Source organism: Achroia grisella, unplaced genomic scaffold (genome assembly GCF_030625045.1).
Source record: "Achroia grisella isolate CSIRO2021 unplaced genomic scaffold, CSIRO_AGI_Agris_v1 utg642, whole genome shotgun sequence".
Taxonomy (NCBI): Eukaryota; Metazoa; Arthropoda; class Insecta; order Lepidoptera; family Pyralidae; genus Achroia; species Achroia grisella.
The window spans coordinates 5,005,123-5,020,354 of NW_026712979.1; the positions used below are offsets into that span (position 1 = coordinate 5,005,123).

General features: G+C 29.7%; 1 protein-coding gene across 1 annotated transcript in view; it reads left to right on the forward strand.

Moving 5' to 3' along the window:
* Window positions 1-5,165: 5,165 nt before the first annotated feature.
* LOC131849421 (cadherin-86C) overlaps window positions 5,166-15,232 on the forward strand; it is a 121,352-nt gene continuing 111,285 nt past the window's right edge. The window contains exon 1 of the mRNA XM_059199498.1: window positions 5,166-5,493. The gene's annotated coding sequence lies outside the window, so the exon portion shown is untranslated. The remainder of the gene's footprint in view (window positions 5,494-15,232) is intronic.

Sequence of the window (15,232 nt, forward strand, 5' to 3'; positions counted from 1 at the left end):
TCTCGTCTTCTAAAACAAACACTCATTCAATAGTCTTTAAAAATTATGTATATTTTACGAATTTATGAGTCGGGTTGTATACCTTTATTGCAGACCTTCTACAAAATCTCCCTCTACATTTACTACATCGCCGTAACGCATATCGCCACAACTCGGCGTGTAACGAACACGTGACAGCGCATTAGCACGCTTTCATTCACTTTAATCAAGTGTGAACCGTGTAGCCACTGATTTTATGCACCGCTACTTAGATTTTCACCGTATTATTGTAAAATTCAAACCACTATTACATATTTCTTAAGCACTGTTGTAAGCTTTAAAGGATTTGTTTCAATTTAATTATATAAAACTATAATAATTAAAACAATAACACTAATCGTGAAAATTTTAGCTAATCTTTATACTAGATAGGCAAATCTATTATATATAAGAATAGAATAAATAAAACATTTATAGACTAAAGGATTACGACAGAAATATGGAATGTCTTTTTAATTTCTGTCATACTAATGAAAATTTAAGCTATTCTTAATAACTCCGTGGGGTTCCATCATATTATGCGATGAGTAATGATCCTGTCCCACCTACATTCACCAACTCTCTACATAATATTTTGTAGATGATTGTTCCGGTTTATGGGAAACCATCCTACACTGCTTCATCTGTAACTGTGGTGGGACTCGATTCCTTTCATTTAGAGTCATTATAATACCTGCAATAAATAACTTACTGTATTTGTAAAGCTAATTCCTCAGACATCAATTTATTTATAAGCTGCCGATCCGCCCTACCAAATAAATAGCCTAACAAATCTTACACCGAAACTATTCTGAAGAAATCACTGTACTGAAAATACGTCCAGTAGTTATTGACGTTATCGTGAATATACAGATAGAATCGGCAAGGGATCTTTTGTAATATATATATATAGATTTCACCACATAGCTTTTAATTTATAAATTGAAAAAGTAAAAAATCTACTAAAACGCATTATTTAGGTTATGATCAAAATAAAAATTAATACTTTTCTTTTTATATTGAACATAACTAAACTCACAAAAACATAAATAACCCATTAGGGAAGTCTCTTTAGAATCAATATATTTTGAACTATTTTAATTCTGATTACAAACAGTTTCCCAATCTTAAAGAATGTTTAGTGAATAATGCATTAGGCAAACCAAACGTTGGATTCTTATTCATATCACATACCTATCAGACCACTATTACTTCCAATTAATAGTGTACAGATTTCCGATACAATATACAAAGCACGTTTCAAATTTATTACCAGTTAGTCGACGGTGACTTTATTCACGTGGACTATTCATAAATACTTTTTAGAAAATTTATTTTGAATTTGTACAACCAAAAAATGTTAACAAAATTGAAATAGTGATGATATATTTCGTATAGATGAGTTGTTTGTGCACGTAGTGTTGTAACTAAAAAACATTTATATCTTCCGTAATGAAGTTGTAAGAAAGAAATAAATTGTACTCACAAAATGATATACTTTCACAATCTGTAAATAATAATCTTATAAAATTAAAATATAGTAAGAGAATCTGATCCTCTTACTATCGATGTCGAAATTTATTTCCCCGGAAATAAAGAGTTCAGAAAACAAAAGTTTCTGAGTTCGAAACTAATACTGTACGACTGTTGTAAACACTGCATGTACCTATTAATTCAATTAAAAGAGCTAATCTCTCTTGATTATAAAATTATGTTTAGACTGTGAAAGTAAATCGCTTTTTTACTCTTATGTATCAGAATTATCTTATGGTTGAGTTCTACAACTACTGTTATTGTTAACCATTGTATATTTCAAAAATGTAAATGGGATAAAATTTTAGACGCATTATTTTTGAGATATGACCTACTTTCACATTCATATTACACATTCACATATTAAATATAATATTATTATATTTAACATGTGAAAATTAAAGGCATTTCCTAAATTATTGCAATGCGGCCAAAGCCATGTTTTGTAACTATTACGTAATACATTTCATTATTTTTTTTTCTGTATTATAAGCTAGGTTAGTTAGCTAGTTACATATTCTTTTATTTAAAATTTACCCGGCGCCGACCCATCCATATCATAAAGAATTTTTAATCAAAGCCACTTATAAATAGTATCTAACCTAGACCATACATAATAAATAATATATAATTTGAATATAAATTTAGTAAAGTATTTATATATTTTAGTGGAAAATAAATAATGTATTTTATGATTCTGTTAGACGCGAGCGTATCTTGGAGAGGTGATGATGGACCTTTTAGAGGCAATTCGATAAGTTTGGACCAATTTATTGACGTCTACGGAAATGATCAAAATCAATGTAGCGTTTCTGTAATATTTTTGATATTTAAAAACTGCCATGTATCAATTTAACGATGTTAAAATGGTTTTTTTTATTATAGATATTTATGAATGTATTTACAAATATATGAGTATTCGTAATTTTTTAATTAATATAATACATACGAAACATATTATGTAGGTTAAAATATTTATTTATATTTTTGCATTCACATATCTTTTAAGAAATTAAAAATATATTATTTGTAGGGATATAATAAAATTCTCCATGTTTAAATTATGATATCATAAAGAAGGGTAGTATAAATTTATTACTCTTGTATAAAGAGTTATACTACTGAAGTTTAACGTGTTAAGCTGATGACAACAGCAAATTTTAAAAACTATTTTAGATCCTAAATAAATTGTATTGTGCTATCTCCTGTGACTTACGACTGTTAATTTATAAAAAGTATCTACCTATGCCGCCCCCTCACAACTCCATCTCTTCACGCCTAAGAATTCAATTAATCTCGACTCGCACCCGCATCACTGGCTGTAAGTTTCGTGACTGGTAATTACTTTTTATCAAATAAAAAGAAAAATAAATCCTACACTATAAAAAGATCACAGCCAGTAACAGAATGTATAAATAATAATGGATGATGCACTTTCTCTCTAAACAACTTGTAATTTTCTGTCATATTGGATATAGAGAAGCTGTTAGTCCGTCTAATTGTTATAGATAATCGTCACGAAGAAACATTTACAACTCTATAGATACCTACTATGAATTGTATTGTGGCGACCATGATACTCTTATCTGTTACAGTTTTTCTAACTCAGAGATTACTCCTAGTTTTGACAATCTCAGTCTCATCATCATCGTTTCTATCTTCGTAATTTTGACCATGATCTTGTATGACGTTTCCTTCACCTATGTATTTCAGTCGCCATGCAGTTTGCATCGTAAGTTGTGTTTCAGTTGAGACAGTGAACTTATATAATATGAATGATAATCTTAGTATTCATGAATGGCAACGGATGGATGCCATATGACGATGTGATATTAGTGGTGGTTCAAGTTAAAAACAATATTTTATACAGGTAGATGTACCTGTATGTTAATAATGCTCTACATGTTAAATATTTAGATATATTATTGGAAATTAGTAACTATTACCTATCCTGATCTTTACCTTTTACCAGTATTAAATTTAACATTCTTATACCTATTCAACAACGAAACAAAGACGATAACTAGTATACAAATAAATTACAAACAAGATTTACGAGGTCCATTCATCATCCGAGAATTAATCTGCATAATATTCTCGTGTACTCTCTCATAGCCTAAAGTTATTTCAATATTCCTCAAAAGAATCCCATTTATTCGATGTTACGATGGTACTACCTGCCGACTTCCACTCATAATTCTCCAGGAATAACAAAGCCTAGAATCAATGATGACCCTTGGCCTTGCCTGCGCTCGCGAATGCTAGCAAAAACTAAAAAACAGCACTCACGAGCAAGCAAATGAAATCGAAATAATGTAACGTCTCAGGCCCGGCGAGGCCTTGCAGAGTGAGATACGGCCTTTTGATTAACCATTGTGAAGCAAGCTATGGAGTCGCCACTAGTCACACAACATTCATTCTGACATCTTGAGAGTTGGCGGCCCAACTTTGATTATCAATGTTTAGCAATTTGCATATAATTATGACTTGAGTGTTTTTTTTGTTTTCCCAATACGATATTTAATATTTGGAATAAATTAATATTTTATTTTATATATTTATTAAGTACATTTTAAACGACTTTATTTAAATTTTATACTTTTAAACATCTGCAGCCTGATAATCACTTAGCAATTATGATATAGAATATAGTATTTACTATTGAAATCTGGCAATTAGCTTTGTTTGTGTCAGGTATTTACGATGTTCCTCGCGCTTTTATTGCCATACTAATTTTATTTTTAAGACGGAGGGTTGAACATAAGTCACGCTTTGGCCCCAAAAAGCAACAAACTTCCTTCGTCGGTAATTACATGCAAGATGGTGGACGGCGCGGCGCGTTTCACCCTTCTCACATCACGCGATACAAAGCTTTCAAAGAACTAAATATGATTAAAAAGTTACAATAAAGTTAAGGTATTTTAAGTGTAACTATATGAATAAGTATTATAAAATTTTATAAATGTGCTTACTATATTTATAATAAATTATGTTTTATGTGTGTCAATACAACCACCACATTTAATTCATGATACCCTAGAAGGGTATCTTTATACTTTACGAAAGGTTTACATAACTTAAAATCGGATAGGCAAATATTCATCGGGAACTTTGACTACCCTTGCTTGAGCGTCACGCAGCTTCTTATTTAACTTACGAAGAACTTTCTAACGATGTTCTAGGTACTTATTACTATTTACTCGAACTTTTTTAAATGTTTTTAAAGTTATCACATTTTTAGCTACGAATTAATTATTAATGTTTATCGCATCTTTTATTATTTAAAACTATCTTCATCCATCGTATTTAATAATATATGTATAGAAAAAATATATTTCTGTTATGAATCCAATTTTAGTAACCATCTAATTAATTACCTAATGGCATTCAATAATAGTCAAACAATTTATTTGTTATTTATATTTATAAAAAAATACATTAACGTTATTGTAGTCTACTCTAAGATTTTAAGCCGCATAATCCGGTCGTTACAAAAAATTCAAGTCGCGCTATGAGCCTCGTCTGAGGGTGTAGTGGTGAAGTCCTATAAGTTTCTTATGTGGTGTGTCAGGGCTAGCCTAGGGTTCGTGTACTGTACGAGGGACTGGCGGCGCGGCTGTCCTCAAGTCAGTAGCCACAGTCGGCCGGTTCTCGGCTCGCCACACTTCATAACTAGTACGGCACCGGCCCAGTAGGAAAGCAGACGCGCGTCGCACACTTCGGCGCGCGCAACAAATACGAAACTTGATAATACAAACTTTTGCAGTGGACTGTGTTGACTGGCTGTGTGAATAGACAGTGCACTTGGGGTGTCGATAACGTGGGGGTGAGGGGCGGTTTTGCCGGGAGCCTGGAGAAAGTGCCGTGGAGTGGCGGCGCGAGTGCGCCCTCTTTTACATAATAGTTGATAACTGAAGCTTTCGTAATTGTTGCGTGATAACAGTAAGTACCGACTTTGATTTACTTGTAACTGGTTTTGTTTCTTTGTCTTCGCGTTCTGTACGGAATTGCTTAACTAAATGCTTTTATGGCTTACTAATGGTGACATTATACAGTAAGCAGTTTAATCGTTTTGGATATATGTTACCATTGTTTTCCATAGTGTAGGATTTGTTATTTTATGCATCCAAAATATTAGTGCCTATTTATAGAGTAGAAGCTATTGATAACTGTACCTATTATTAGAGTAGAAGTTATTGATAACTGTACCTATTATTAGTAACTTAATAAATAATGTTTATAGTGTTCTTTAATTTATTATTACTAATCGTTCTAGTCTAATGCATGTGTCTTTCACGAGTATTCTCTTATCGTGGGGATATTTCTATTTTTTTCTTTTTATTTTGGATTGACTGATTAATATCTCTTAGAGATAAGACTCATTGTTAAGTTAACTCATCTCCTATTTGTACTATTACTATATTTTAAAGTACAATCAAGAATATATAAACGTTTAAAGCTGTTAAAGTCCTCATAAATTGTCTATTCAAGTGTCTTTTAAAATACCTCTATTCTCAACTTACAACTGTGGCGTGCCTTTAAAAACTTCATGTATTAACCATGGCCTAATCTAACACGCCATCGACCAAATGACAAATAGAGTCAACACACTCATCTGGATGCACACCAGTATCGGATGGTGAACAGAGAATGAGATGGCGCGATCGTGGCCGCCACGCCGGACTATCTAAACGGCGATCAGTATACACTTATCACAACAATGACTAGTCCAGCCTCTCGTTACACCGCGGACGTAGCTTGACTGCCAACTAGCTGGATGACTGTTTTAGGTAGCGTACTCAAGAGCGCGTGGTGGAGAAATGGCACCAATTATTTCTGAGTTATATGCGATAAAACTTTGATTTATACAAATTTGTTTTGTTTTAACGATAGTCGGACAAGATACTAGTATATTATACTTGTATGAATTCATTAGATAAACCTGTGAAGGTTTTTTATACACATTTAATGAAAATCAATATATATGTATTTCTAAGTTCACACATGTATTACTATTTTTCATTTTATAATAATTAGATACCTAACATTTTTAACAAAGATTTCGTTGTATTTCATATAATAAAGACATTAATAGTATAAATCAAGTTACTAAAGATATTTAAAATTCTAACTCTTAATAAGTAACAATATTTACGTCAGTGTGATGACCCACACAAAGCTCTAAAACTTACGTCATTTATGTGAAACATTCACGCGCTGACCACCCCCTAGCTTTATGTTAAATCTAGATTTATCGGACTCACATTTATGACATTCGTAAACAAGTTTGCGGCCGTAATTGTTAATGCCTTTTAAAACGTAATGCATTTTGTAATTGACAGACCGTGAAATTAAATTTATAATGACGTATGGCATCTTTGTAATCTGATTAAGGCGTCTAAAATGGCTATGTTCAATGAATCATAAAATTTATGACGTTGAAATATATAGTAGTATTATAAAGCAGATATGTTTGTTTGTTTTAACGCGCTAATCTCAGCTGATATTGGTTAGAAATGTAAAACGTCTGTTTATAAAAAAAGTGTTTTTATTTATATATATATAAATATGGAAGCAAACCAGTATAAAATTGTAAGTTGCCGTCCCTTAAGAAACCGTAATATACCTTCTCGAAAATCCTCAACTCTAGTGTGTTAAATATGTCATTTAGCGATGAAGGATGCTATCATGATAGGACAAATTGGAACGGAATATTAATAAAAATCTTGAAGGAATGGGGTAAATTTATTTCTTTGATAGCTTCTTCACTCTTATTGTGACACAGACGAAGTTGCACTTGTCAGATAGTGATTTATATTTACAACTAAAATTATTAACTTATTGATTGAACTTTTTTTTATTATCTATAGATTTGAATCATTAAAAACAAAGTGCAATCAAGCCATTATTGTATCTTGAGCAAACAGTACTTAAGTTAGTATAACATGTTATCCATACTCCATTATAATAAGACAGAAAATTGAGTACACATTATAAAGACCCGTTAAATTGGTTGTTCACGATTCGCTTTAACTATTATTATAATATTAGAACTAACCGCATCAACGCGTCTTATGTAAATTCAATTAGGATGCCATTATAGATGCAGCAATTTGAATATATATATTCATATATATATTCAAATTGCTGTATATTTTAATATCACTTCTTTTATGAATAGCTGTAAGTGGCGCCTTTACCTTACAGAGAATAAAACATAAATCCATGCTATAAGTTTTGACGCTTATTCAAATTTTGAAGCAATAAATATAAAAAAAAAACTTAAAGTAATCTCATTAACAAGTATTATTAATTAATAAAAAAAGAAGCTATATATATATTTGAGTCATTAAGATTACCTTTAGTACTTAAATACTAATTATATAACCGTTTATACCATCGCAATCTTTAAAATAAGACATCAGCAAACTTATTAAAAGATTATACATTTTTATTTCCCTCATAAACTCTAATCAAGTTTGTATTGCTGCAGTCTGCGCGTGCGCCGCTGCACGCGTTGAACTCTTTTTAACTGAATATAAATACTTTGAGCAATCATTTAGTTGCACTTGCTTTATTTGTTCCTGCATATACATATATGGTGATGTTTAAAGACTTAGAATTGATAGAAAAAAATGTCTACACAAAGAGACTGCCGATGATTGTGACGGCATTATTAAATTGCTTTCTTACTGCTTGTTCCCTTATGCGGTAGGATAATTGTAATAATCTTATACGTTAACGATGCTATTAATTTTAACTGTATTTAGTCAAGTAGTTAGACAATAGAAGTAGAAAGAGTATAAACTAATAAATTTATTTAAGTATTATTATTTGTATTATCTATAATTTGTGGCCAATATAATTTGTACTAACAGCTGATTCGCAATAAATAAAATAATACTAACTGATAACATAAACAAACATCAGAATAGATAGCAGTATCTAATGTTTGCTGTGTTTAAATAATATTAGTATAAATATAAAATAGGTGGGACCTAAATATGAGAAATATTGTATAAGAAAATTTCGTATTCTGGTTCCTACAGAACAGCCCCAGACTAGTGTAGGAATCAATGTTAATATGAACATGGAATAATTTTGGTAAATACATAAATTTTTATAATCTTATTGCGTTATATCTATTTTAACGGACGGTACTTGGTGCGTTTTACATACACTCGTTGAGATCTTTTCAAGTGAATAAGAATGTTGCGCGCACGCACCCTATAACTAATTAAAAGCTGATTTGTACCGCACTCGAGGATTTATCTTTTTTACTCAATTATACTGATATGGTGTCCAATACGTAGGAATAGAGCGATAACTGCAATTATTTTCTAGTTCTAATTATTGTCTATACCTTTATATCGCGGGATCATAAACTGCATTAACTCCAAAATTGCAAATTTTGGATAATCGACTTTATTCGTTTCAATTTAAAGTCGATTTTTCAATAAGTGTATTTTTTGAGATGCCTGACTAAACTGCATTAGTATTAATTATACGTTTATTTATGTATACTGAATTTTAATAAGCTAGACTTTTTTGTTCCAAATATGAAAAATTTGTTATCATCATTTGTCACGTATTGTATTTATCACTTGTTTGTATATATCACTCTTTATTTACATACATTACACCCCTCTAATCCTGTAATTTGACTGCCAAATGCAAAATGGATCCTACAACCGAAAAAGCTTAACAAGCTGGTCGGTGGCTGAAATGACACAGAGATACTTACGCAGGCGCAGAAAAAATATCCAGAATTTGTAAATTGTGTTACAAATTCTCGATATTTTTTGCAGCCTTTTATTTTATCAAAACCACTTATACATTGAAGAAAACGAATTAACTAAAAATAACCTTCTAGTAGCCTTTAACTGAAAATCGTGAGTTCAAACAAACACTGCCGTAATACGATACGATAGAGCCCTTAATAATCTATTTAAATAGCCAATTATCGAGAGATACTGACTGATTAAATTAAATATTTAATTACTAAGTCTCTAACGCTTGGCGTGTGGGTGTTTATGGGGCTATACCGTGGTTTGGTAACTGACCATAGAGCTTAATAGTACTACGGTTCCGCAGTTAGTTTAAAATAACACTCTTATAGAAGCTATTTTGGCCATTTAATCTATAGTAATATTATAAAACTGATGAAATTGTTTGTTTATATTTGTTTGATGGAACGCGCTAATCTTGGAAACTACCGGTTTGAATTGATATATTATTTTAGTGTTGAATAGTCCATTTATTGAGGAAGGCAGTAGGTTATGCGGTCAATGAAAAATGCAGACAAAGTTTAACTAGTGTTTTGGTTAGATTCTTGTACTATTCAAACCTTTGTATTCATGAGTGTATTTATTAGTCTATATTTTTTCTGTGTAAGTTTTGCATATAATATTATATTTATACTAGCTGTCCGGGCAAATGTTGTTTTGCCTTAAAATAAAAAAAAAATTATGGATGGACTACCCCTAACATTTAGGGGGATGAAAAATAGACGTTGGCCGATTCTCAGACCTACTCAATAAGCCGTTTCGGAGGAGTATGGAAACGAAAACTGTGACACGAGAATTTTATATATATGATATTAAAATACATGTACATCAACACCAGAGTTATTAATGAATACAAATCTTTCTATAATTCTGGGATCTCAATCTGCAATAATTGTAAGGCAAATTGCTATAACACTAAAAAATACAAAGGTTTATAAGAAAAGAGTTTCATCAAATCAAATAATCCGACTTAATATTTCCTACATAAAGCTAAATAACGTAAAAGTTACTTACCTAAGAAGTTACTTATCTAAGAGAAACTAGTTAATTATGTGTGGGCGTCTAATACTCTGCTAAGCCTGACAAGTTAACCCCGGGTCTCGAATTAAAACTAATGTTGATTGAGTTCTATTTCCTATGAATATACTTGCGAAAATCAATAGCATACATACTGGGAGAGCGAAATATTAGTAAAGGTTGTTGTCTTACATTGGTTGACTTCCACGCGGCCTGCCCTATCAATTTCTCGTCGATTTGTCATAATGGGCTAACTGATCTGACTTCATGCTCATTTTACCATCCTCCACGATTAGCGCAGGCGGCACGATTTCATTACATTATTTAAATAAATAGGTACTTACATACAATAATTATAATAGTCAATAAAATGATTATTTATTGTGCTATTTGCCTTTCTTTTACATTGATTTTTTTTTAATTTATAACAAATTTTTGCGACTAAGTATAGTGATATTCATAATATAGTTTCCCTTGTCGGGCCTATGGTAGGCCATGCCGTTCTCGTATCGGTTTATACAGCCACGAAAAAAGCTGTTCACGGACCATTACGCCATAAATCGTCTATAATAGACGCATAGGCCATTATGTATATATTTCATAATATATGCTATATTATCACGACAAAAGAATTAAGTATTTCATTCCTCAGAATTAATTGATCTGAAAACAATAACGGTTTTGTTTTCAAATTACTTATATATATAGATGATAATAAGTAGATGCTTTGTTTATCTTTGTTTTAATATATGTAATAATATTTATTATATTAGTTGCAATATTATATATAAATCTATTGTTATAATTTATTCAATGAGTACAATTTTCTATCGTTTTCCTAACAATGGTTACACACGCTTATTTTGTATTTCATTGCTGTTATTATGTGAGAAACAATTGTGTCAAAGAAACTTACGAGGCTATGTATAACAAGTTTAACCCTAAAACAGCTTTTAAAGCACGTGATTTTACGTAATAAATATTTGTTGATAGTGCTGATACGCACACGCCCTGATTTTTGGCGTAACTACTGGTCAAGAGAGAACGAAGTAGTATTGCTTAGATCTAGGTCATTTTATACGTGTTTTCCATTATTCATGTACCCACAATTGTTTCGTTGACGGAAAATCGTTAGCACCCAGTGAGTCATTATTAAAGAAATGTAACCGGTCCAGTTACTGATTGCAATGATTTACTAACTGATAACCCTATAAATTATAGTTCTTTTTATAGAAATACAACTGAGAATTCCAATATGGTGATATATTTTCTTATAACTATCTGTAATTATTGAATTATGTACTAGGAAATTAAGCTACAAACATTTAAATTTGAAGTTAAAACAATATAATGAATATATATGAATAATGGTTCATTATTACTCTATTATCAAATATTAAATCTTTATATACACATGTTAAAACGTGGTAGTATATATTTATTTTTATTAATTTAATATAATATATACGTATAATTAGGAAAAATCATTCTCCGTATAAGCATTAACAATGTCAAATTTCATACTTCTCAGTCTGTGTAATTTTTGTAAAAAAGTATAAATAGTTTATGGTTCATATATTAATATTTTTATATAATTTAAATTACTGTTGTAAAGAGTAATTTATTGATGACTTTTTAACTGATAGAGCATACAAACTGGTTGTTACTTTGATGATAAATAACAACTCTATGGACATAATCTCTTCATTGATTAAGTTGTAACAAAAATACGCATTATAAACAAAGCACTATATTTTTCAGGAGTATCAGCATATTTTTGTGGCTGATATCGTTTAACTAATATTTACTATTCACAACTTATAAATAATAAATGTAACAGAATACAACTTGTAAAAGTAACGGGTGTCATGTGCAAAGAGGTGGACCTCAAAAATTATATCTTTGGGCATTTTTATTTTTAGTAATGAATACGTTTAATAACTATACATCAAAATGTACATCGCCAATGAGGATCCTTGTCAATATTGACGTTTTAGATGTTTACTATCAATATGTCGATGTCCTTGTGTTAAAGGGACACGACGGATCGATATTGCTTTTATACTCGTAACAGCTGAAGTTGATAATCGATACATATACTATTGGTGTACATAATTACTGGACTTAAATAATGAAACTGTTTACAAAAAAATTTATACGTACGATTTTATTTCTATCTTCGTTTACTTATTACATTCAAACTCATACCTAAAAGCATTTTTTTAGACATTCTAGCAAATTACGCTGGTATTTAGTTAAAAAACCCATACCGTTATAGTTAGGTGACATTTGAATTCAATTGTAGATTAATCTTTTACTTCAGTCATCTTCAGTACGATATTCAGAATTTAAAATCTTGCCTTAAGTATTGTGATTTAGAAATCCTACAGGTTTTCAAACTTTGTAGTCAATTTAAATATCTAATCAACTTGGCAGTATTTTTATATTTAACTTGATGAATAAAAACTCCTCGGTTATTCATTTTTAAAAGCCAATAAATAATTCTTTGTCGGCCTCTCTTTGTATATTGCTAAAGTTATTTACCATCAATTTTAGAATATTATTTAAGTTAGCGTGTAATAATTTAGATTACGGCGTTTCTTAGAATATTACATACATATTATAAATAATATCACTCATATACTGAGTGATATTATTTACAATAAATATATATAATGTACAACTACTTGAAGCGAATGAGTATGAGGTGTTCAGGATTTTATAAGGAAAAATACGGAGATAAAAGAAAATATCACTAATACCAGCGATTTACAATAGAATATCACAAAAAACAATATGTCAAAAAGATATGATTATAAAATTCAAAAATAATATAAAACCTATCAAGGTTACGCTATACTTTCGCTACATTTTTACGGTATACGTTCAGGTATATCGTATTTTCTTTGACAGACTGAATCATTTGGTTCTGTATAACATAAGTATTGGTCGTTACCCACCCATATTGATAACAAAACTCACCAAGAGTACTTTAATTAAAAAATATGTCATATATGTCATATCAGTATTTTATATCTGCGAGTAATAACATCACTAAAGTTCTTTAAGGCCAAACTTTATTATTGGAATCTAATAAAAGCTACCCACATCATGGTATACATTGTATTTAATATACTAAAGCTGGTTGGCAGACTAATAAAATATTTTTATACCTCAAAAGTTGCAAATACAGCTTGTTGACCCATGAAATGTAATATAATTTCGCTTTTAGAATGAGAATTTGTAAATTTCTGAAGGGCAGATTTTATAGTATATAATTTGAAGTACGATATAGTTCAAGCTAGGTTTGTAGGTCAAATTGAAAACTTAAAACGCAATAGTTTAATGTGATTATATGAAACTTTGATTCAATATTTAGCATGCAATATTATATGTATGTCTATAAATTGACCTTTATACCTATATGCAAATAAGTACGATGATATGACCTTTCATTCATACTAATATTATAAGTGTGAAAGAGTATCTGTTTGTTACCATTTCAAGACTAAACAGTTGAATTTATTTTAATGAATTTTGGTGTAAAAATAGAGTGTATCACAAAGACGGACATAGATTAATTTTCATCTTGAAAACACAGATGCTCCGTGACTATAGTTTTTTTTATTTGAATTGAGAATAATCTGAAATTTTAAATTTAATTTATACAAGTCATTTCATTTTAATGACTATATTTAATTAATTAATTTAATGACATTATTGTACCATTTCTATCTTATATTTAAAGCTAAAACAATTTTATATATTCTAGATGAAAACAAAGTATTATAACTTAATCATTCATACGATATAATACAAAATAATTAATTAAAGCACACAATAATTATTTATTTTTGAGCGCCTATATCCGACAATATCTCTACTCACGTTTTTCATTAAGATTTGTTCAGCCATCTAGTCACAAACAGGTAACAGACAGACAGCCACGCTTTCGAATTTATAATATAATTTATAATATATTATAATACTAATATGAATTATCTAATAAAAAAACGTACAATAATATCCAGGTTTACCGTACTAATTTTCTATAGACACAATAGTAGTAGTAATCTAGATTTTGAAAATACTATATAATCGACGAGATTAACAGTCTGGTCAATTAATGAACGTAGAAATATAATATGTCAATACCTACTTGTGTAACTAACCTATATATTATCAACATAATTATGCGAGTATCTTGTTATGAAATATATGTGACAATTTAATCCTCTTATAACGAATTAATATTCATATACTAAGTAATTATTATGAGTCAATGTGATTCAAATAATTCATATATTTTTCCCACGATATGGTAACAAACTTTTGTCACTGTACCCGACAACTAATTTAAATACACACGTTACTGAATGAAATTGATATGAAATTTATTATTATAATATACATATCCTTTTCGTAAAAATTATGTACCCTATTACTATTCTATAAATACAATAATATTTAGGAAATATTAAAGACAATCGTAAATGGTTTTTATTACATATTGTTTTAAAAATTATTTAAATTCTATAACATTATTAAGACCTGTCTTAGTTTCATTCAGATGTACTTTTTTATTTGTTTATCTGCATCATTTATAAAACTAAGATAAATATCATTTCAAAGTAATCAGTGATACCCATAATAATTTTTAAACAACAAATAAAAAAGATCAAGTTTGATCAAGATTGCTACAATGAATAAACTTGATCTGTTTTATTTTTTTGTGATTTATATAATAGTAACTTTGAATAAATAATTTATTCTACAGGTTTAATGATAGGAACTTCTTTAAGACAAATTTAAGGTAAAATCTTTATTTGATTACTCAAATTAAATTATAGTACAAATGAAATAAATCTGTGTTTATA